This window comes from Schistocerca nitens, chromosome 1 (genome assembly GCF_023898315.1).
Source record: "Schistocerca nitens isolate TAMUIC-IGC-003100 chromosome 1, iqSchNite1.1, whole genome shotgun sequence".
NCBI lineage: Eukaryota > Metazoa > Arthropoda > Insecta > Orthoptera > Acrididae > Schistocerca > Schistocerca nitens.
In genome coordinates this window covers 1,275,850,780-1,275,874,713 of record NC_064614.1, presented here as the reverse complement: position 1 = coordinate 1,275,874,713, position 23,934 = coordinate 1,275,850,780, and positions in this window count along the sequence as shown.

The window sequence follows — 23,934 nt, the reverse complement described above, 5'->3', positions numbered from 1 at the left end:
GGAATCCAGAGTATTTCATATGGTCGCAAATTGTGTATTAATTCGTCAATGTGAGGGAGCGAGGGATGCAGTAAAGGAGGAATAATGCATCGGAAAAGAGATACTCGGAACCCCAAAGAAAATCCTATCGTTTCCGTAGAAACGTATCTCGATTTAGATGGACAATGCAGGGAATCCAGAGTATTTCATATGGACGCAAATTGTGTGTTAATTCGTCAATGTGAGGGAGCGAGGGATGCAGTAAAGGAGGAATAATGCATCGGAAAAGAGATACTCGGAACCCCAAAGAAAATCCTATCGTTTCCGTAGAAACGTATCTCGATTTAGAAGGACAATGCAGGGAGTCCAGAGTATATCATATGGACGCGAATTATGTGTTAATTCGTCAATGTGAGGGAGCGAGGGATGCAGTAAAGGAGGAATAATGCATCGGGAAAGAGATACTCGGAACCCCAAAGAAAATCCTATCGTTTCCGTAGAAACGTATCTCGATTTAGATGGACAATGCAGGGAATCCAGAGTATTTCATATGGACGCAAATTGTGTGTTAATTCGTCAATGTGAGGGATGCAGTAAAGGAGGAATAATGCATCGGAAAAGAGATACTCGGAACCCCAAAGAAAATCCTATCGTTTCTGTAGAAACGTATCTCGATTTAGAAGGACAATGCAGGGAATCCAGAGTATTTCATATGGACGCAAATTGTGTGTCAATTCGTCAATGTGAGGGAGCGAGGGATGCAGTAAAGGAGGAATAATGCATCGGGAAAGAGATACTCGGAACCCCAAAGGAAATCCTATCGTTTCCGTAGAAACGTATCTCGATTTAGAATGACAATGCAGGGAATCCAGAGTATTTCATATGGACGCAAATTGTGTGTTAATTCGTCAATGAGAGGGAGCGAGGGATGCAGTAAAGGAGGAATAATGCATCAGGAAAGAAAAACTCGGAACCCCAAAGAAAATCCTTTCGTTTTTTGTAGAAACGTATCTCGATTTAGAAGGACAATGCAGGGAATCCAGAGTATTTCATATGGACGCAAATTGTGTGTTAATTCGTCAATGTGAGGGAGCGAGGGATGCAGTAAAGGAGGAATAATGCATCGGGAAAGAGATACTCGGAACCCCAAAGAAAATCCTATCGTTTCCGTAGAAACGTATCTCGATTTAGATGGACAATGCAGGGAATCCAGAGTATTTCATATGGACGCAAATTGTGTGTTAATTCGTCAATGTGAGGGATCGAGGGATGCAGTAAAGGAGGAATAATGCATCGGAAAAGAGATACTCGGAACCCCAAAGAAAATCCTATCGTTTCTGTAGAAACGTATCTCGATTTAGAAGGACAATGCAGGGAATCCAGAGTATTTCATATGGACGCAAATTGTGTGTTAATTCGTCAATGTGAGGGAGCGAGGGATGCGGTAAAGGAGGAATAATGCATCGGAAAAGAGATACTCGACTCCCAAAGGAAAATCCTATCTTTTTCGTTGAAACGTATCTCGTTTTAGAAAGATAATGCAGGGAACACAGAGTATTTCATATGGACGCAAATTGTGTGTTAATTCGGCAATGTGAGGGAGCGAGGGATGCAGTAAAGGAGGAATAGTGCATCGGGAAAGAGATACTCGGAACCCCAAAGAAAATCCTATCGTTTCCGTAGAAACGTATCTCGATTTAGATGGACAATGCAGGGAATCCAGAGTATTTCATATGGACGCGAATTATGTGTTAATTCGTCAATGTGAGGGAGCGAGGGATGCAGTAAAGGAGGAATAATGCATCGGGAAAGAGATACTCGGAACCCCAAAGAAAATCCTATCGTTTCCGTAGAAACGTATCTCGATTTAGATGGACAATGCAGGGAATCCAGAGTATTTCATATGGACGCAAATTGTGTGTTAATTCGTCAATGTGAGGGATCGAGGGATGCAGTAAAGGAGGAATAATGCATCGGAAAAGAGATACTCGGAACCCCAAAGAAAATCCTATCGTTTCCGTAGAAACGTATCTCGATTTAGAAGGACAATGCAGGGAGTCCAGAGTATATCATATGGACGCGAATTATGTGTTAATTCGTCAATGTGAGGGAGCGAGGGATGCAGTAAAGGAGGAATAATGCATCGGGAAAGAGATACTCGGAACCCCAAAGAAAATCCTATCGTTTCCGTAGAAACGTATCTCGATTTAGATGGACAATGCAGGGAATCCAGAGTATTTCATATGGACGCAAATTGTGTGTTAATTCGTCAATGTGAGGGATGCAGTAAAGGAGGAATAATGCATCGGAAAAGAGATACTCGGAACCCCAAAGAAAATCCTATCGTTTCTGTAGAAACGTATCTCGATTTAGAAGGACAATGCAGGGAATCCAGAGTATTTCATATGGACGCAAATTGTGTGTCAATTCGTCAATGTGAGGGAGCGAGGGATGCAGTAAAGGAGGAATAATGCATCGGGAAAGAGATACTCGGAACCCCAAAGGAAATCCTATCGTTTCCGTAGAAACGTATCTCGATTTAGAATGACAATGCAGGGAATCCAGAGTATTTCATATGGACGCAAATTGTGTGTTAATTCGTCAATGAGAGGGAGCGAGGGATGCAGTAAAGGAGGAATAATGCATCAGGAAAGAAAAACTCGGAACCCCAAAGAAAATCCTTTCGTTTTTTGTAGAAACGTATCTCGATTTAGAAGGACAATGCAGGGAATCCAGAGTATTTCATATGGACGCAAATTGTGTTAATTCGTCAATGTGAAGGAGCGAGGGATGCAGTAAAGGTGGAATAATGCATCGGAAAGGAGATACTCGGAACCCCACAGAAAATCCTATAGTTTCCGTAGAAACGTATCTCGATTTAGAAGGACAATGCAGGGAATCCAGAGTATTTCACATGGACGCAAATTGTGTGTTAATTCGTCAATGTGAGGGAGCGACGGATGGAGCAAAGGAGGACAAATGCATCGGAAAAGAGATACTCGGAACCCCAAAGAAAATCCCATCATTTCCGTAGAAACGTATCTCGATTTAGAAGGACAATGCAGGGAATCCTGAGTATTTCATATGGACGCAAATTGTGTGTTAATTCGTCAATGTGAGGGAGCGATTCATGCAGTAAAGGAGGAATAATGCATCGGAAAAGAGATACTCGACTCCCAAAGGAAAATCCTATCTTTTTCGTAGAAACGTATCTCGTTTTAGAAAGATAATGCAGGGAACCCAGAGTATTTCATATGGACGCAAATTGTGTGTTAATTCGGCAATGTGAGGGAGCGAGGGATGCAGTAAAGGAGGAATAATGCATCGGAAAAGAGATACTCGGAACCCCAAAGAAAATCCTATCGTTTCCGTAGAAACGTATCTCGATTTTGAAGGACAATGCAGGGAATCCAGAGTATTTCATATGGACGCAAATTGTGTGTTAATTCGTCAATGTGAGGGAGCGAGGTATGCGGTAAAGGAGGAATAATGCATCGGAAAAGAGATACTCGGCTCCCAAAATAAAATCCTATCTTTTTCGTTGAAACGTATCTCGTTTTAGAAAGATAATGCAGGGAACACAGAGTATTTCATATGGACGCAAATTGTGTGTTAATTCGGCAATGTGAGGGAGCGAGGGATGCAGTAAAGGAGGAATAGTGCATCGGGAAAGAGATACTCGGAACCCCAAAGAAAATCCTATCGTTTCCGTAGAAACGTATCTCGATTTAGATGGACAATGCAGGGAATCCAGAGTATTTCATATGGACGCGAATTATGTGTTAATTCGTCAATGTGAGGGAGCGAGGGATGCAGTAAAGGAGGAATAATGCATCGGGAAAGAGATACTCGGAACCCCAAAGAAAATCCTATCGTTTCCGTAGAAACGTATCTCGATTTAGATGGACAATGCAGGGAATCCAGAGTATTTCATATGGACGCAAATTGTGTGTTAATTCGTCAATGTGAGGGATCGAGGGATGCAGTAAAGGAGGAATAATGCATCGGAAAAGAGATACTCGGAACCCCAAAGAAAATCCTATCGTTTCTGTAGAAACGTATCTCGATTTAGAAGGACAATGCAGGGAATCCCGAGTATTTCATATGGACGCAAATTGTGTGTCAATTCGTCAATGTGAGGGAGCGAGGGATGCAGTAAAGGAGGAATAATGCATCGGAAAAGAGATACTCGACTCCCAAAAGAAAGTCCTATCGTTTCCGTAGAAAAGTATCTCGTTTTAGAAAGATAATGCACGGAACACAGAGTATTTCATATGGACGCAAATTGTGTGTTAATTCGTCAATGTGAGGGAGCGAGGGATGCAGTAAAGGAGGAATAATGCATCGGAAAAGAGATACTCGGAACCCCAAAGAAAATCCTATCGTTTCCGTAGAAACGTATCTCGTTTTAGAAGGACCATGCAGGGAATCCAGAGTATTTCATATGGTCGCAAATTGTGTATTAATTCGTCAATGTGAGGGAGCGAGGGATGCAGTAAAGGAGGAATAATGCATCGGAAAAGAGATACTCGGAACCCCAAAGAAAATCCTATCGTTTCCGTAGAAACGTATCTCGATTTAGATGGACAATGCAGGGAATCCAGAGTATTTCATATGGACGCAAATTGTGTGTTAATTCGTCAATGTGAGGGAGCGAGGGATGCAGTAAAGGAGGAATAATGCATCGGAAAAGAGATACTCGGAACCCCAATGAAAATCCTATCGTTTCCGTAGAAACGTATCTCGATTTAGAAGGACAATGCAGGGAGTCCAGTGTATTTCATATGGACGCAAATTGTGTGTTAATTCGTCAATGTTAGGGAGCGAGGGACGCAGTAAAGGAGGAATAACGCATCGGAAAAGAGATACTCGGAACCCCAAAGAAAATCCTATCGTTTCCGTAGAAACGTATCTCGATTTAGAAGGACAATGCAGGGAATCCAGAGTATTTCATGTGGACGCAAATTGTGTGTTAATTCGTCAATGTGAGGGAGCGAGGGATGCAGTAAAGGAGGAATAATGCATCGGAAAAGAGATACTCGACTCCCAAAAGAAAATCCTATCGTTTCCGTAGAAACGTATCTCGTTTTAGAAAGATAATGCACGGAACACAGAGTATTTCATATGGACGCAAATTGTGCGTTAATTCGTCAATGTGAGGGAGTGAGGAATGCAGCTAAGGAGGAATAATGCATCGGAAAAGAGATACACGGAACCCCAAAGAAAATCCTATCGTTTCCGTAGAAACGTATCTCGATTTAGAAGGACAATGCAGGGAATCCAGAGCATTTCATATGGACGCAAATTGTGTGTTAATTCGTCAATGTGAGGGAGCGAGGGATGCAGTAAAGGAGGAATAATGCATCGGAAAAGAGATACTCGACTCCCAAAAGAAAATCCTATCGTTTCCGTAGAAACGTATCTCGTTTTAGAAAGATAATGCACGGAACACAGAGTATTTCATATGGACGCAAATTGTGCGTTAATTCGTCAATGTGAGGGAGTGAGGAATGCAGCTAAGGAGGAATAATGCATCGGAAAAGAGATACACGGAACCCCAAAGAAAATCCTATCGTTTCCGTAGAAACGTATCTCGATTTAGAAGGACAATGCAGGGAATCCAGAGTATTTCATGTGGACGCAAATTGTGTGTTAATTCGTCAATGTGAGGGAGCGAGGGATGCAGTAAAGGAGGAATAATGCATCGGAAAAGAGATACTCGGAACCCCAAAGAAAATCCTATCGTTTCCGTAGAAACGTATCTCGTTTTAGAAGGATCATGCAGGGAATCCAGAGTATTTCATATGGTCGCAAATTGTGTGTTAATTCGTCACTGTGAGGGAGCGATTCATGCAGTAAAGGAGGAATAGTGCATCGGAAAAGAGATACTCGGAACCCCAAAGAAAATCCTATCGTTTCCGTAGAAACGCAACTCGATTTAGAAGGACCATGCAGGGAATCCAGAGTATTTCATATGGACGCAAATTGTGTGTTAATTCGTCAATGTGAGGGAGCGAGGGATGCAGTAAAGGAGGAATAATGCATCGGAAAAGAGATACTCGGAACCCCAAAGAAAATCCTATCGTTTCCGTAGAAACGTATCTCGATTTAGAAGGACAATGCAGGGAATCCAGAGAATTTCATATGGACGCAAATTGTGTGTTAATTCGTCAATGTGAGGGAGCGAGGGATGCAGTAAAGGAGGAATAATGCATCGGAAAAGAGATACTCGGAACCCCAAAGCAAATCCTATCGTCTCCGTAGAAACGTATATCGATTTAGAAGGACAATGCAGGGAATCCAGAGTATTTCATATGGACGCAAAATGTGTATTAATTCGTCAATGTGAGGGAGCGAGGGATGCAGTAAAGGAGGAATAATGCATTGGAAAAGAGTTACTCGACTCCCAAAAGAAAATCCTATGGTTTCCGTAGAAAGGTATTTCGTTTTAGAAAGATAATGCAGGGAACGCAGAGCATTTCATATGGACGCAAATTGTGTGTTAATTCGGCAATGTGAGGGAGCGAAGGATGCAGTAGAGGAGGAATAATGCATCGGAAAAGAGATACTCGGAACCCCAAAGAAAATCCTATCGTTTCCGTAGAAACGTATCTCGATTTAGAAGGACAATGCAGGGAATCCAGAGTATTTCACATGGACGCAAATTGTGTGTTAATTCGTCAATGTGAGGGAGCGAGGGATGGAGTAAAGGAGGACAAATGCATCGGAAAAGAGATACACGGAACCCAAAGAAAATCCTATCGTATCCGTAGAAACGTATCTCGATTTAGAAGGACAATGCAGGGAATCCAGAGTATTTCATATGGACGCAAATTTTGTGTTTATTCGTCAATATGAGGGAGCGAGGGATGCAGTAAAGGAGGAATAATGCATCGGAAAAGAGATACTCGGAACCCCAAAGAAAATCCTTCCGTTTCCGTAGAAACGTATCTCAATTTAGAAGGACAATGCAGGTAATTCAGAGTATTTCATATGGACGCAAATTGTGTGTTAATTCGTCAATGTGAGGGAGCGAGGTATGCAGTAAAGGAGGAATAATGCATCGGAAAAGAGATACTCGACTCCCAAAAGGAAATCCTATCTTTTTCGTAGAAACGTATCTGGTTTTAGAAAGATAATGCAGGGAACACAGAGTATTTCATATGGACGCAAATTGTGTGTTAATTCGGCAATGTGAGGGAGCGAGGGATGCAGTAAAGGAGGAATAATGCATCGGAAAAGAGATACTCGGAACCCCAAAAAAAATCCTATCGTTTCCGCAGAAACGCATCTCGATTTAGAAGGACCATGCAGGGAATCCAGAGTATTTCATATGGACGCAAATTGTGTGTTAATTCGTCAATGTGAGGGAGCGAGGGATGCAGTGTTGTGTCGATTCCCTAAGGTCTCGACACAATGAGTGGCTAGGTGCACGCGAAACTAACGCAGACGGGCGTAAATTCTGAAACAGGAGACTGGATGAAAACTATAAAGAAAAGAAGAGAGATTTTAATATACTTAACTTTAATGTAGTCTTGTTCTTGTTGAAATACATCTCTTGCATAGTAGTAAGCAATTAGCAATGATACACATGGCGCCTTGCTAGGTAGTAGCGATGGACTAGCTGAAGGCTATTTAATCTGTCTCTCGGCAAATGAGAGGAAGACGTGATACGTCTTGTCGCAAGCTATGTCGTCCGTACAACTGGGGCGAGGTCATGTCCGTGTCTTGTGACCTGCCATGTGGTGGCGCTAGGTTTGCGATTACACAGTGGCGACACGCGGGTCCGACATGTACTACAGGACCGCGGCCGATTTAAGTTACCACCTAGCAAGTGTGGTGTCTAGCGGTGACACCACATGCAGTAAAGGAGGAATAATGCATCGGAAAAGAGATACTCGGAACCCCAAAGCAAATCCTATCGTCTCCGTAGAAACGTATCTCGATTTAGAAAGACAATGCAGGGAATCCAGAGTATTTCATATGGACGCAAATTGTGTGTTAATTCGTCAATGAGAGGGAGCGAGGGATGCAGTAAAGGAGGAATAATGCATCGGGAAAGAAAAACTCGGAACCCCAAAGAAAATCCTTTCGTTTTTTGTAGAAACGTATCTCGATTTAGAAGGACAATGCAGGGAATCCAGAGTATTTCATATGGACGCAAATTGTGTTAATTCGTCAATGTGAAGGAGCGAGGGATGCAGTAAAGGTGGAATAATGCATCGGAAAGGAGATACCCGGAACCCCACAGAAAATCCTTTCGTTTCCGTAGAAACGTATCTCGATTTAGAAGGACAATGCAGGGAATCCAGAGTATTTCACATGGACGCAAATTGTGTGTTAATTCGTCAATGTGAGGGAGCGAGGGATGGAGCAAAGGAGGACAAATGCATCGGAAAAGAGATACTCGGAACCCCAAAGAAAATCCTATCGTTTCCGTAGAAACGTATCTCGATTTAGAAGGACAATGCAGGGAATCCAGAGTATTTCATATGGACGCAAATTGTGTGTTAATTCGTCAATGTGAGGGAGCGATTTATGCAGTAAAGGAGGAATAATGCATCGGAAAAGAGATACTCGACTCCCAAAGGAATATCCTATCTTTTTCGTAGAAACGTATCTCGTTTTAGAAAGATAATGCAGGGAACCCAGAGTATTTCATATGGACGCAAATTGTGTGTTAATTCGGCAATGTGAGGGAGCGAGGGATGCGGTAAAGGAGGAATAATGCATCGGAAAAGAGATACTCGGCTCCCAAAATAAAATCCTATCTTTTTCGTTGAAACGTATCTCGTTTTAGAAAGATAATGCAGGGAACACAGAGTATTTCATATGGACGCAAATTGTGTGTTAATTCGGCAATGTGAGGGAGCGAGGGATGCAGTAAAGGAGGAATAATGCATCGGAAAAGAGATACTCGAAACCCCAAAGAATATCCTATCATTTCCGTAGAAACGTATGTCCATTTAGAATGACAATGCAGGGAATCCAGAGTACTTCATATAGATGCAAATTGTGTGTTAATTCGTCAATGTGAGGGAGCGAGGGATGCAGTAAAGGAGGAATAATGCATCGGAAAAGAGATACTCGGAACCCCAAACAAAATCCTATCGTTTCCGTAGAAACGTATCTCGATTTAGAAGGACCATGCAGGGAATCTAGTGTATTTCATATGGACGCAAATTATGTGTTAATTCGTCATTGTGAGGGAGCGAGGGATGCAGTGAAGGAGGAATAATGCATTGGAAAAGAGATACTCGGAACCCCAAAGAAAATCCTATCGTTTCCGTAGAAACGTATCTCGATTTAGATGGACAATGCAGGGAATCCAGAGTATTTCATATGGACGCGAATTATGTGTTAATTCGTCAATGTGAGGGAGCGAGGGATGCAGTAAAGGAGGAATAATGCATCGGGAAAGAGATACTCGGAACCCCAAAGAAAATCCTATCGTTTCCGTAGAAACGTATCTCGATTTAGATGGACAATGCAGGGAATCCAGAGTATTTCATATGGACGCAAATTGTGTGTTAATTCGTCAATGTGAGGGATCGAGGGATGCAGTAAAGGAGGAATAATCCATCGGAAAAGAGATACTCGGAACCCCAAAGAAAATCCTATCGTTTCTGTAGAAACGTATCTCGATTTAGAAGGACAATGCAGGGAATCCAGAGTATTTCATATGGACGCAAATTGTGTGTCAATTCGTCAATGTGAGGGAGCGAGGGATGCAGTAAAGGAGGAATAATGCATCGGAAAAGAGATACTCGACTCCCAAAAGAAAGTCCTATCGTTTCCGTAGAAAAGTATCTCGTTTTAGAAAGATAATGCACGGAACACAGAGTATTTCATATGGACGCAAATTGTGTGTTAATTCGTCAATGTGAGGGAGCGAGGGATGCAGTAAAGGAGGAATAATGCATCGGAGAAGAGATACTCGGAACCCCAAAGAAAATCCTATCGTTTCCGTAGAAACGTATCTCGTTTTAGAAGGACCATGCAGGGAATCCAGAGTATTTCATATGGTCGCAAATTGTGTATTAATTCGTCAATGTGAGGGAGCGAGGGATGCAGTAAAGGAGGAATAATGCATCGGAAAAGAGATACTCGGAACCCCAAAGAAAATCCTATCGTTTCCGTAGAAACGTATCTCGATTTAGATGGACAATGCAGGGAATCCAGAGTATTTCATATGGACGCAAATTGTGTGTTAATTCGTCAATGTGAGGGAGCGAGGGATGCAGTAAAGGAGGAATAATGCATCGGAAAAGAGATACTCGGAACCCCAAAGAAAATCCTATCGTTTCCGTAGAAACGTATCTCGATTTAGAAGGACAATGCCGGGAGTCCAGAGTATTTCATATGGACGCAAATTGTGTGTTAATTCGTCAATGTTAGGGAGCGAGGGACGCAGTAAAGGAGGAATAATGCATCGGAAAACAGATACTCGGAACCCCAAAGGAAATCCTATCGTTTCAGTAGAAACGTATCTCGGTTTAGAAGGACAATGCAGGGAATTTAGAGTATTTCATATGGACGCAAATTGTGTGTTAATTCGTCAATGTGAGGGAGCGAGGGATGCAGTAAAGGAGGAATAATGCATCGGAAAAGAGATACTCGGAACCCCAAAGAAAATCCTATCGTTTCCGTACAAACGTATCTCGATTTAGAAGGACAAAGCTGGGAATCCAGAGCATTTCATATGGACGCAAATTGTGTGTTAATTCGTCAATGTGAGGGAGCGAGGGATGCAGTAAAGGAGGAATAATGCATCGGAAAAGAGATACTCGACTCCCAAAAGAAAATCCTATCGTTTCCGTAGAAACTTGTCTCGTTTTAGAAAGATAATGCACGGAACACAGAGTATTTCATATGGACGCAAATTGTGCGTTAATTCGTCAATGTGAGGGAGTGAGGAATGCAGCTAAGGAGGAATAATGCATCGGAAAAGAGATACTCGGAACCCCAAAGAAAATCCTATCGTTTCCGTTGAAACGTATCTCGATTTAGAAGGACAATGCAGGGAATCCAGAGTATTTCATGTGGACGCAAATTGTGTGTTAATTCGTCAATGTGAGGGAGCGAGGGATGCAGTAAAGGAGGAATAATGCATCGGAAAAGAGATACTCGGAACCCCAAAGAAAATCCTATCGTTTCCGTAGAAACGTATCTCGTTTTAGAAGGATCATGCAGGGAATCCAGAGTATTTCATATGGTCGCAAATTGTGTGTTAATTCGTCACTGTGAGGGAGCGAGGGATGCAGTAAAGGAGGAATAATGCATCGGAAAAGAGATACTCGGAACCCCAAAGAAAATCCTATCGTTTCCGTAGAAACGCAACTCGATTTAGAAGGACCATGCAGGGAATCCAGAGTATTTCATATGGACGCAAATTGTGTGTTAATTCGTCAATGTGAGGGAGCGAGGGATGCAGTAAAGGAGGAATAATGCATCGGAAAAGAGATACTCGGAACCCCAAAGAAAATCCTATCGTTTCCGTAGAAACGTATCTCGATTTAGAAGGACAATGCAGGGAATCCAGAGAATTTCATATGGACGCAAATTGTGTGTTAATTCGTCAATGTGAGGGAGCGAGGGATGCAGTAAAGGAGGAATAATGCATCGGAAAAGAGATACTCGGAACCCCAAAGCAAATCCTATCGTCTCCGTAGAAACGTATATCGATTTAGAAGGACAATGCAGGGAATCCAGAGTATTTCATATGGACGCAAATTGTGTGTTAATTCGTCAATGTGAGGGAGCGAGGGATGCAGTAAAGGAGGAATAATGCATTGGAAAAGAGTTACTCGACTCCCAAAAGAAAATCCTATGGTTTCCGTAGAAAGGTATTTCGTTTTAGAAAGATAATGCAGGGAACGCAGAGCATTTCATATGGACGCAAATTGTGTGTTAATTCGGCAATGTGAGGGAGCGAAGGATGCAGTAGAGGAGGAATAATGCATCGGAAAAGAGATACTCGGAACCCCAAAGAAAATCCTATCGTTTCCGTAGAAACGTATCTCGATTTAGAAGGACAATGCAGGGAATCCAGAGTATTTCACATGGACGCAAATTGTGTGTTAATTCGTCAATGTGAGGGAGCGAGGGATGGAGTAAAGGAGGACAAATGCATCGGAAAAGAGATACACGGAACCCAAAGAAAATCCTATCGTTTCCGTAGAAACGTATATCGATTTAGAAGGACAATGCAGGGAATCCAGAGTATTTCATATGGACGCAAATTTTGTGTTTATTCGTCAATATGAGGGAGCGAGGGATGCAGTAAAGGAGGAATAATGCATCGGAAAAGAGATACTCGGAACCCCAAAGAAAATCCTTCCGTTTCCGTAGAAACGTATCTCAATTTAGAAGGACAATGCAGGTAATTCAGAGTATTTCATATGGACGCAAATTGTGTGTTAATTCGTCAATGTGAGGGAGCGAGGTATGCAGTAAAGGAGGAATAATGCATCGGAAAAGAGATACTCGACTCCCAAAAGGAGATCCTATCTTTTTCGTAGAAACGTATCTGGTTTTAGAAAGATAATGCAGGGAACACAGAGTATTTCATATGGACGCAAATTGTGTGTTAATTCGGCAATGTGAGGGAGCGAGGGATGCAGTAAAGGAGGAATAATGCATCGGAAAAGAGATACTCGGAACCCCAAATAAAATCCTATCGTTTCCGTAGAAACGCATCTCGATTTAGAAGGACCATGCAGGGAATCCAGAGTATTTCATATGGACGCAAATTGTGTGTTAATTCGTCAATGTGAGGGAGCGAGGGATGCAGTAAAGGAGGAATAATGCATCGGAAAAGAGATACTCGGAACCCCAAAGCAAATCCTATCGTCTCCGTAGAAACGTATCTCGATTTAGAAAGACAATGCAGGGAATCCAGAGTATTTCATATGGACGCAAATTGTGTGTTAATTCGTCAATGAGAGGGAGCGAGGGATGCAGTAAAGGAGGAATAATGCATCGGGAAAGAAAAACTCGGAACCCCAAAGAAAATCCTTTCGTTTTTTGTAGAAACGTATCTCGATTTAGAAGGACAATGCAGGGAATCCAGAGTATTTCACATGGACGCAAATTGTGTGTTAATTCGTCAATGTGAGGGAGCGAGGGATGGAGCAAAGGAGGACAAATGCATCGGAAAAGAGATATTCGGACCCCCAAAGAAAATCCTATCATTTCCGTAGAAACGTATCTCGATTTAGAAGGACAATGCAGGGAATCCAGAGTATTTCATATGGACGCAAATTGTGTGTTAATTCGTCAATGTGAGGGAGCGATTTATGCAGTAAAGGAGGAATAATGCATCGGAAAAGAGATACTCGACTCCCAAAGGAAAATCCTATCTTTTTCGTAGAAACGTATCTCGTTTTAGAAAGATAATGCAGGGAACCCAGAGTATTTCATATGGACGCAAATTGTGTGTTAATTCGGCAATGTGAGGGAGCGAGGGATGCAGTAAAGGAGGAATAATGCATCGGAAAAGAGATACTCGGAACCCCAAAGAAAATCCTATCGTTTCCGTAGAAACGTATCTCGATTTTGAAGGACAATGCAGGGAATCCAGAGTATTTCATATGGACGCAAATTGTGTGTTAATTCGTCAATGTGAGGGAGCGAGGTATGCGGTAAAGGAGGAATAATGCATCGGAAAAGAGATACTCGGCTCCCAAAATAAAATCCTATCTTTTTCGTTGAAACATATCTCGTTTTAGAAAGATAATGCAGGGAACACAGAGTATTTCATATGGACGCAAATTGTGTGTTAATTCGGCAATGTGAGGGAGCGAGGGATGCAGTAAAGGAGGAATAATGCATCGGAAAAGAGATACTCGAAACCCCAAAGAATATCCTATCATTTCCGTAGAAACGTATGTCCATTTAGAATGACAATGCAGGGAATCCAGAGTATTTCATATAGATGCAAATTGTGTGTTAATTCGTCAATGTGAGGGAGCGAGGGATGCAGTAAAGGAGGAATAATGCATCGGAAAAGAGATACACGGAACCCCAAACAAAATCCTATCGTTTCCGTAGAAACGTATCTCGATGTAGAAGGACCATGCAGGGAATCTAGTGTATATCATATGGACGCAAATTGTGTGTTAATTCGTCATAGTGAGGGAGCGAGGGATGCAGTAAAGGAGGAATAATGCATCTGAAAAGAGATACTCGGAACCCCAAAGAAAATCCTATCGTTTCCGTAGAAACGTATCTCGATTTAGATGGACAATGCAGGGAATCCAGAGTATTTCATATGGACGCGAATTATGTGTTAATTCGTCAATGTGAGGGAGCGAGGGATGCAGTAAAGGAGGAATAATGCATCGGGAAAGAGATACTCGGAACCCCAAAGAAAATCCTATCGTTTCCGTAGAAACGTATCTCGATTTAGATGGACAATGCAGGGAATCCAGAGTATTTCATATGGACGCAAATTGTGTGTTAATTCGTCAATGTGAGGGATCGAGGGATGCAGTAAAGGAGGAATAATGCATCGGAAAAGAGATACTCGGAACCCCAAAGAAAATCCTATCGTTTCTGTAGAAACGTATCTCGATTTAGAAGGACAATGCAGGGAATCCAGAGTATTTCATATGGACGCAAATTGTGTGTCAATTCGTCAATGTGAGGGAGCGAGGGATGCAGTAAAGGAGGAATAATGCATCGGAAAAGAGATACTCGACTCCCAAAAGAAAATCCTATCGTTTCTGTAGAAACGTATCTCGATTTAGAAGGACAATGCAGGGAATCCAGAGTATTTCATATGGACGCAAATTGTGTGTCAATTCGTCAATGTGAGGGATCGAGGGATGCAGTAAAGGAGGAATAATGCATCGGAAAAGAGATACTCGGAACCCCAAAGAAAATCCTATCGTTTCCGTAGAAACGTATCTCGATTTAGAAAGACAATGCAGGGAGTCCAGAGTATTTCATATGGACGCAAATTGTGTGTTATTCGTCAATGTTAGGGAGCGAGGGACGCAGTAAAGGAGGAATAATGCATCGGAAAAGAGATACTCGGAACCCCAAAGAAAATCCTATCGTTTCAGTAGAAACGTATCTCGGTTTAGAAGGACAATGCAGGGAATTTAGAGTATTTCATATGGACGCAAATTGTGTGTTAATTCGTCAATGGGAGGGAGCGAGGGATGCAGTAAAGGAGGAATAATGCATCGGAAAAGAGATACTCGGAACCCCAAAGAAAATCATATCGTATCCGTAGAAACATATCTCGATTTAGAAGTACAATGCAGGGAATCCTGAGTATTTCATATGGACGCAAATTGTGTGTTAATTCGTCAATGTGAGGGAGCGAGGGATGCAGTAAAGGAGGAATAATGCATCGGAAAAGAGATACTCGGAACCCCAAAGAAAATCCTATCGTTTCCGTACAAACGTATCTCGATTTAGAAGGACAAAGCTGGGAATCCAGAGCATTTCATATGGACGCAAACTGTGTGTTAATTCGTCAATGTGAGGGAGCGAGGGATGCAGTAAAGGAGGAATAATGCATCGGAAAAGAGATACTCGACTCCCAAAAGAAAATCCTATCGTTTCCGTAGAAACGTATCTCGTTTTAGAAAGATAATGCACGGAACACAGAGTATTTCATATGGACGCAAATTGTGCGTTAATTCGTCAATGTGAGGGAGTGAGGGATGCAGCTAAGGAAGAATAATGCATCGGAAAAGAGATACTCGGAACCCCAAAGAAAATCCTATCGTTTCCGTTGAAACGTATTTCGATTTAGAAGGACAATGCAGGGAATCCAGAGTATTTCATATGGACGCAAATTGTGTGTTAATTCGTCAATGTGAGGGAGCGAGGGATGCAGTAAAGGAGGAATAATGCATCGGAAAAGAGGTACTCGGAACCCCAAAGAAAATCCTATCGTTTCCGTAGAAACGTATCTCGTTTTAGAAGGACCATGCAGGGAATCCAGAGTATTTCAGATGGTCGCAAATTGTGTGTTAATTCGTCAATGTGAGGGAGCGAGGGATGCAGTAAAGGAGGAATAATGCATCGGAAAAGAGATACTCGGAACCCCAAAGAAAATCCTATCGTTTCCGTAGAAACGCATCTCGATTTAGAAGGACCATGCAGGGAATCCAGAGTATTTCATATGGACGCAAATTGTGTGTTAATTCGTCAATGTGAGGGAGCGAGGGATGCAGTAAAGGAGGAATAATGCATCGGAAAAGAGATACTCGGAACCCCAAAGAAAATCCTATCGTTTCCGTAGAAACGTATCTCGATTTAGAAGGACAATGCAGGGAATCCAGAGAATTTCATATGGACGCAAATTGTGTGTTAATTCGTCAATGTGAGGGAGCGAGGGATGCAGTAAAGGAGGAATAATGCATCGGAAAAGAGATACTCGGAACCCCAAAGGAAATCCTATCGTCTCCGTAGAAACGTATATCGATTTAGAAGGACAATGCAGGGAATCCAGAGTATTTCATATGGACGCAAATTGTGTGTTAATTCGTCAATGTGAGGGAGCGAGGGATGCAGTAAAGGAGGAATAATGCATTGGAAAAGAGTTACTCGACTCCCAAAAGAAAATCCTATGGTTTCCGTAGAAAGGTATCTCGTTTTAGAAAGATAATGCAGGGAACGCAGAGCATTTCATATGGACGCAAATTGTGTGTTCATTCGGCAATGTGAGGGAGCGAAGGATGCAGTAGAGGAGGAATAATGCATCGGAAAAGAGATACTCGGAACCCCAAAGATAACCCTATCGTTTCCGTAGAAACGTATCTCGATTTAGAAGGACAATGCAGGGAATCCAGAGAATTTCACATGGACGCAAATTGTGTGTTAATTCGTCAATGTGAGGGAGCGAGGGATGGAGTAAAGGAGGACAAATGCATCGGAAAAGAGATACACGGAACCCAAAGAAAATCCTATCGTTTCCGTAGAAACGTATCTCGATTTAGAAGGACAATGCAGGGAATCCAGAGTATTTCATATGGACGAAAATTTTGTGTTAATTCGTCAATATGAGGGAGCGAGGGATGCAGTAAAGGAGGAATAATGCATCTGAAAAGAGATACTCGGAACCCCAAAGAAAATCCTTCCGTTTCCGTAGAAACGTATCTCAATTTAGAAGGACAATGCAGGGAATTCAGAGTATTTCATATGGACGCAAATTGTGTGTTAATTCGTCAATGTTAGGGAGCGAGGTATGCAGTAAAGGAGGAATAATGCATCGGAAAAGAGATACTCGACTCCCAAAAGGAAATCCTACCTTTTTCGTAGAAACGTATCTGGTTTTAGAAAGATAATGCAGGGAACACAGAGTATTTCATATGGACGCAAATTGTGTGTTAATTCGGCAATGTGAGGGAGCGACGGATGCAGTAAAGGAGGAATAATGCATCGGAAAAGAGATACTCGGAACCCCAAAGAAAATCCTATAGTTTCCGTACAAACGTATCTCGATTTAAAAGGACAAAGCTGGGAATCCAGAGCATTTCATATGGACGCAAATTGTGTGTTAATTCGTCAATGTGAGGGAGCGAGGGATGCAGTAAAGGAGGAATAATGCATCGGAAAAGAGATACTCGACTCCCAAAAGAAAATCCTATCGTTTCCGTAGAAACGTATCTCGTTTTAGAATGATAATGCACGGAACACAGAGTATTTCATATGGACGCAAATTGTGCGTTAATTCGTCAATGTGAGGGAGTGAGGGATGCAGCTAAGGAGGAATAATGCATCGGAAAAGAGATACTCGGAACCCCAAAGAAAATCCTATCGTTTCCGTTGAAACGTATCTCGATTTAGAAGGACAATGCAGGGAATCCAGAGTATTTCATATGGACGCAAATTGTGTGTTAATTCGTCAATGTGAGGGAGCGAGGGATGCAGTAAAGGAGGAATAATGCATCGGAAAAGAGATACTCGGAACACCAAAGAAAATCCTATCGTTTCCGTAGAAACGTATCTCGTTTTAGAAGGACCATGCAGGGAATCCAGAGTATTTCATATGGTCGCAAATTGTGTGTTAATTCGTCAATGTGAGGGAGCGAGGGATGCAGTAAAGGAGGAATAATGCATCGGAAAAGAGATACTCGGAACCCCAAAGAAAATCCTATCGTTTCCGTAGAAACGCATCTCGATTTAGAAGGACCATGCAGGGAATCCAGAGTATCTCATATGGACGCAAATTGTGTGTTAATTCGTCAATGTGAGGGAGCGAGGGATGCAGTAAAGGAGGAATAATGCATCGGAAAAGAGATACTCGGAACCCCAAAGAAAATCCTATCGTTTCCGTAGAAACGTATCTCGATTTAGAAGGACAATGCAGGGAATCCAGAGAATTTCATATGGACGCAAATTGTGTGTTAATTCGTCAATGTGAGGGAGCGAGGGATGCAGTAAAGGAGGAATAATGCATCGGAAAAGAGATACTCGGAACCCCAAAGCAAATCCTATCGTCTCCGTAGAAACGTATATCGATTTAGAAGGACAATGCAGGGAATCCACAGTATTTCATATGGACGCAAATTGTGTGTTAATTCGTCAATGTGAGGGAGCGAGGGATGCAGTAAAGGAGGAATAATGCATTGGAAAAGAGTTACTCGACTCCCAAAAGAAAATCCTATGGTTTCCGTAGAAAGGTATCTCGTTTTAGAAAGATAATGCAGGGAACGCAGAGCATTTCGTATGGACGCAAATTGTGTGTTAATTCGGCAATGTGAGGGAGCGAAGGATGCAGTAGAGGAGGAATAATGCATCGGAAAAGAGATACTCGGAACCCCAAAGATAACCCTATCGTTTCCGTAGAAACGTATCTCGATTTAGAAGGACAATGCAGGGAATCCAGAGTATTTCATATGGACGCAAATTGTGTGTTAATTCGTCAATGTGAGGGAGCGAGGGATGCAGTAAAGGAGGAATAATGCATCGGAAAAGAGATACTCGGAACCCCAAAGAAAATCCTTTCGTTTCCGTATAACGTATCTCGATTTAGAAGGACAATGCAGGGAATCCAGAGTATTTCATATGGACGCAAATTGTGTGTTAATTCGTCAATGTGAGGGAGCGAGGGATGCAGTAAAGGAGGAATAATGCATCGGAAAAGAGATACTCGGAACACCAAAGAAAATCCTATCGTTTCCGTAGAAACTTATCTCGATTTAGAAGGACAATGCAGGGAATCCAGAGAATTTCACATGGACGCAAATTGTGTGTTAATTCGTCAATGTGAGGGAGCGAGGGATGGAGCAAAGGAGGACAAATGCATCGGAAAAGAGATACACGGAACCCAAAGAAAATCCTATCGTTTCCGTAGAAAAGTATCTCGATTTAGAAGGACAATGCAGGGAATCCAGAGTATTTCATATGGACGCAAATTTTGTGTTAATTCGTCAATATGAGGGAGCGAGGGATGCAGTAAAGGAGGAATAATGCATCTGAAAAGAGATACTCGGAACCCCAAAGAAAATCCTTCCGTTTCCGTAGAAACATATCTCAATTTAGAAGGACAATGCAGGGAATTCAGAGTATTTCATATGGACGCAAATTGTGTGTTAATTCGTCAATGTGAGGCAGCGAGGTATGCAGTAAAGGAGGAATAATGCATCGGAAATGAGATACTCGACTCCCAAAAGGAAATCCTATCTTTTTCGTAGAAACGTATCTGGTTTTAGAAAGATAATGCAGGGAACACAGAGTATTTCATATGGACGCAAATTGTGTGTTAATTCGGCAATGTGAGGGGGCGAGGGATGCAGTAAAGGAGGAATAATGCATCGGAAAAGAGATACTCGGAACCCCAAAGAAAATCCTATCGTTTCCGTAGAAACGCATCTCGATTTAGAAGGCCCATGCAGGGAATCCAGAGTATTTCATATGGACGCAAATTGTGTGTTAATTCGTCAATGTGAGGGAGCGAGGGATGCAGAAAAGGAGGAATAATGCATCGGAAAAGAGATACTCGGAACCCCAAAGAAAATCCTATCGTTTCCGTAGAAACGTATCTCGATTTAGAAGGACAATGCAGGGAATCCAGAGAATTTCATATGGACGCAAATTGTGTGTTAATTCGTCAATGTGAGGGATCGAGGGATGCAGTAAAGGAGGAATAATGCATCGGAAAAGAGATACTCGGAACCCCAAAGCAAATCCTATCGTCTCCGTAGAAACGTATATCGATTTAGAAGGACAATGCAGGGAATCCAGAGTATTTCATACGGACGCAAATTGTGTGTTAATTCGTCAATGTGAGGGAGCGAGGGATGCAGTAAAGGAGGAATAATGCATTGGAAAAGAGTTACTCGACTTCCAAAAGAAAATCCTATGGTTTCCGTAGAAAGGTATCTCGTTTTAGAAAGATAATGCAGGGAACGCAGAGCATTTCATATGGACGCAAATTGTGTGTTAATTCGGCAATGTGAGGGAGCGAAGGATGCAGTAGAGGAGGAATAATGCATCGGAAAAGAGATACTCGGAACCCCAATGATAACCCTATCGTTTCCGTAGAAACGTATCTCGATTTAGAAGGACAATGCAGGGAATCCAGATTATTTCATATGGACGCAAATTGTGTGTTAATTCGTCAATGTGAGGGAGCGAGGGGTGCAGTAAAGGAGGAATAATGCATCGGAAAAGAGAAACTCGGAACCCCAAAGAAAATCCTTTCGTTTCCGTATAACCGTATTTTGATTTAGAAGGACAATGCAGGGAATCCAGAGTATTTCATATGGACGCAAATTGTGTGTTAATTCGTCAATGTGAGGGAGCGAGGGATGCAGTAAAGGAGGAATAATGCATCGGAAAAGAGATACTCGGAACCCCAAAGAAAATCCTATCGTTTCCGTAGAAACGTATCTCGATTTAGAAGGACAATGCAGGGAATCCAGAGTATTTCACATGGACGCAAATTGTGTGTTAATTCGTCAATGTGAGGGAGCGAGGGATGGAGTAAAGGAGGACAAATGCATCGGAAAAGAGATACACGGAACCCCAAAGAAAATCCTATCGTGTCCGTAGAAACGTATCTCGATTTGGAAGGACAATGCAGGGAATCCAGAGTATTTCATATGGACGCAAATTTTGTGTTAATTCGTCAATATGAGGGAGCGAGGGATGCAGTAAAGGAGGAATAAGGCATCTGAAAAGAGATACTCGGAACCCCAAAGAAAATCCTTCCGTTTCCGTAGAAACGTATCTCAATTTAGAAAGACAATGCAGGGAATTCAGAGTATTTCATATGGACGCAAATTGTGTGTTAATTCGTCATTGTGAGGGAGCGAGGTATGCAGTAAAGGAGGAATAATGCATCGGAAAAGAGATACTCGACTCCCAAAAGGAAATCCTATCTTTTTCGTAGAAACGTATCTCGATTTAGAAGTACAATGCAGGGAATCCTGAGTATTTCATATGGACGCAAATTGTGTGTTAATTCGTAAATGTGAGGGAGCGAGGGATGCAGTAAAGGATGAATAATGCATCGGAAAAGAGATACTCGACTCCCAAAAGAAAATCCTATCGTTTCCGTAGAAACGTATCTCGTTTTGGAAAGATAATGCACGGAACTCAGAGTATTTCATATGGACGCAAATTGTGCGTTAATTCGTCAATGTGTGGGAGCGAGGGATGCAGCTAAGGAGGAATAATGCATCGGAAAAGAGATACTCGGAACCCCAAAGAAAATCCTATCGTTTCCGAAGAAACGAATCTCGATTTAGAAGGACAATGCAGGGAATCCAGAGTATTTCATATGGACGCAAATTGTGTGGTAATTCGTCAATGTGAGGGATCGAGGCATGCAGTAAAGGAGGAATAATGCATCAGAAAAGAGATACTCGGAACCCCAAAGAAAATCCTATCGTTTCTGTAGAAACGTATCTCGATTTAGAAGGACAATGCAGGGAATCCAGAGTATTTCATATGAACGCAAATTGTGTGTCAATTCGTCAATGTGAGGGAGCGAGGGATGCAGTAAAGGAGGAATAATGCATCGGAAAAGAGATACTCGACTCTCAAAAGAAAATCCTATCGTTTCCGTAGAAACGTACCTCGTTTTAGAAAGATAATGCCGGGAACACAGAGTATTTCATATGGACGCAAATTGTGTGTTAATTCGTCAATGTGAGGGAGCGAGGGATGCAGCTAAGGAGGAATAATGCATCGGAAAAGAGATACTCGGAACCCCAAAGAAAATCCTATCGTTTCTGTAGAAACGAATCTCGATTTAGATGGACAATGCAGGGAATTCAGAGTATTTCATATGGTCGCAAATTGTGTTTTAATTCGTCAATGTGAGGGAGCGAGGGATGCATTAAAGGAGGAATAATGCATCGGAAAAGAGATACTCGTAAACCCAAAGAAAATCCTATCGTTTCCGTAGAAACGTATCTCGATGTAGAAGGACAATGCAGGGAATCCAGAGTAATTCATATGGACGCAAATTGTGTGTTAATTCGTCAATGTGAGGGAGCGAGGGATGCAGAAAAGGAGGAATAATGCATCGGAAAAGAGATACTCGGAACCCCAAAGAAAATCCTATCGTTTCCGTAGAAACGTATCTCGATTTAGAAGGACAATGCTGGAGGAATAACGCATCGGAAAAGAGATACTCGGAACCCCAAAGAAAATCCTATCGTTTCCGTAGAAACGTATCTCGATTTAGAAGAACAATGCAGGGAATCCTGAGTATTTCTTAAAGACGCAAATTGTGTTTTAATTCGTCAATGTGAGGGTGCGAGGGATGCAGTAAAGGAGGAATAATGCATCGGAAAAGAGATACTCGGAACCCCAAAGAAAATCCTATCGTTTCCGTAGAAACGTATCTCGATTTAGAAGGACAATGCAGGGAATCCAGAGTATTTCATATGGACGCAAATTGTGTGTTAATTCGTCAATGTGAGGGAGCGAGGGATGCAGTAAAGGAGGAATAATGCATCGGAAAAGAGATACTCGACTCCCAAAAGAAAATCCTATCGTTTCCGTAGAAATGTATCTCGTTTTAGAAAGATAATGCAGGAACCCAGAGTATTTCATATGGACGCAAATTGTGTGTTATTTCGGCAATGTGAGGGAGCGGGGGATGCAGTAAAGGAGGAATAATGCATCGGAAAAGAGATACTCGGAACCCCAAAGAAAATCCTATCGTTTCCGTAGAAACGTATCTCGATTAAGAAGGACAATGCAGGGAATCCAGAGTATTTCATATGGACGCAAATTGTGTGTTAATTCGTCAATGTGAGGGAGCGAGGGATGCAGTAAAGGAGGAATAATGCATCGGAAAAGAGATACTCGGAACCCCAAAGAAAATCCTATCGTTTCCGTAGAAACGTGTCTCGATTTAGAAAGACAATGCAGGGAGTCCAGAGTATTTCATATGGACGCAAATTGTGTGTTAATTCGTGAGGGAGCGAGGGATGCAGTAAAGGAGGAATAATGCATCGGAAAAGAGATACTCGACTCCAAAAAGAAAATCCTACCGTTTCCGTAGAAACGAATCTCGATTTAGAAGGACAATGCAGGGAATCCAGAGTATTTCATGGGGACGCAAATTGTGTGTTAATTCGTCAATGTGAGGGAGCGAGGGATGCAGTAAAGGAGGAATAATGCATCGGAAAAGAGATACTCGACTCCCAAAAGAAAATCCTATCGTTTCCGTAGAAACGTACCTCGATTTAGAAGGACAATGCAGGGAATCCAGGGTATTTCATATGGACGCAAATTGTGTGTTAATTCGTCAATGTGAGGGAGCGGGGGATGCAGTAAAGGAGGAATAATGCATCGGAAAAGAGTCACTCGACTCCTAAAAGAAAATCCTATCGTTTCCGTTGAAACGTATCTCGTTTTAGAAAGATAATGCAGGGAACCCAGAGTATTTCATATGGACGCAAATTGTGTGTTAATTCGTCAATGTGAGGGAGCGAGGGATGCAGTAAAGGAGGAATAAAGCATCGGAAAAGA